Source organism: Propithecus coquereli, unplaced genomic scaffold, assembly GCF_000956105.1.
Source record: "Propithecus coquereli isolate 6110/MARCELLA unplaced genomic scaffold, Pcoq_1.0 Scaffold326, whole genome shotgun sequence".
NCBI lineage: Eukaryota > Metazoa > Chordata > Mammalia > Primates > Indriidae > Propithecus > Propithecus coquereli.
The window spans coordinates 812,364-814,551 of NW_012148908.1; positions in this window are offsets into that span (position 1 = coordinate 812,364).

The following is a 2,188-nucleotide window of genomic DNA, read 5'->3' on the forward strand; positions in this document are numbered from 1 at the left end:
AAAAAAAAAAAATGCTTAGAAAATCTGGTCTCAGCCACCTTTACGTTACGAGAAAGTTTACAGTTTACAACTAAAAATCATGACGTCAGAATTTCACATTTACAGAAGAATTTAGAGAGCCATTTCTATGTTCACCCTCTGCCTATGTGGCACTTCAGTGACTCTCCCTACATTTGTCTACAACCCCCATATGATAAATAAGGCTGAATTTAACAACATGAAGAATTTTGTTTCACACATTGCTAAATAGGTAAAATGTTCTATCAGTGAACTGCATTGCTAGCTTATGTTTCCTGAATGAAAGAGTGGATGGTGGATGATGGATGATGAAATGAACTGAAAATTTGAAAGTAAGTGTGTATAATGGAGAGACTTGGAACATGGCTGTGTTTCTCACCAAGTGTAATTGCCTGAGGATAATACAGAAATTGCCTTTTGCTTGATAGTCTAAATTTTAAATCAATCTCTCTCAATTTCTCAGAAGAAGAGAGGCTGGTCTGGCTCCTGCCACAGCTCTCATGTTTGTTATTAACTTTGCTCACAGAATTTATGATTTATTTATTTTTTAATAACCAACTTACACAGCAGACACTGATGGATCAGTTATGATTTAGGTTTCAGGAGATTTTCAGCCTATATTTTATAGAAAATTACATATCCCTTGAAATGGCATATTATTTTCAAAACCATCCACACATATTAGGTAAAACAATTAACCACATTTAGAAAATATAAAAAAAAACAGGTTGTGATAATATCCACCTTTGTGCAGAAAATATAATAACCATAAACCAAAAGGTGTGTAATTTATACAATATGAATACAATGTAAGAGGTTTCTGTATTGTACACCTACCTAAATTCTCCTTCCCCTGCTAAGTACCTTATTTCATTTTCCTTGGTAAATTTCCTTGACACACTCAAAGTTAGACTTGCCCTCTGTAGATCTCAACCAATGGAGGCCCAGAACTTCCTCCTGACATGAAACAACCTCCAACGCCATCTCCTCTTTCCCCGAACTCCATCAATTTCTGTTTGGAATCATTAGGCCTAAAGTAATTGTAACCTTTATCTCTTTTTATATCAATTGCCACAGGAATCTCAGGTCTCCAGATTATTACTCATTCCTCAGATTCCTATTCCTAGAATGCTCTATGTCCCCTTTTCTACCCATCATTTCCACCTCCCCAACTCCGGAAACCCTTCTCCTTTGTTCACTACAACTCACTATATTCTCAAACCTTTACCAGTATTCCTGTCACTTTCCTAATCTAATGCACTCAGGCTTCTCACACAACTCATTTAATTGGTATTTGTCTCCTCTCTGACCTCCTCAACTACTGGGCCTGGGGATGTAGTAGACATTCCACTTATACTAATAGTCAATTTCAACATATTCTCTTCCTCTCTAAAGATCCTCAGTCCAAATGACTCAAGTCATTTCTCCTCATTCCCTGAAGGTTGGACACCTGAGTCACTATTACTGTCTTCAAAACTACTCCCTCATAATTTTTGGTGATTGCAAATCCAAACAATAATTGTCTCCATACACTGGCCTCTTAATTACCGAAATAATCTTGTCCTAACTCCCCCACAATCATTCACCTCCATATCCATACTGTAAACTTAGTCATCAGTAATCAAGGTAACCCATCCATAATCTCAGTTTCAAACCTACCACTCTCAATCATCACTGCCTACCATTTCAGCTCAAGCTCTTTACTCTTTCTCCCTTTTCTTTCACCTCACCAAGAACTTCAATTCATTTATCTTATTGAATTTTCACAAATACTCACGCCACTCATGTTATTATTATCCTATTTCTACAGTTTGAAATTCATGATCAACACTTAAAATCCCTCCTTTGCATATCCCCTCAACTCTCTTGCCACTTGCCCATTTATTCTATTTTTAAAATCCTTTGTCCTCAATGAAACTCAATTCTCTATTATAGTTCTCTTCTTTGTCCATGACCGGAGAAAATCACAAGGCTGTGCATGCAAACAGATCTCACTTGTTGATATTTAAGAGCTTAACTTTAAATGGTCTATAATGCTGCCTGAACAATTCCCTAGGCCATTTACTCTTTTACTGATAAATATTTCATTCATTCCCTTATCTCCTTGAATCTTACAAGATTTGTCTTAATCCATTTGAACTGCTATAATAAAATACCATAAACTGAATGG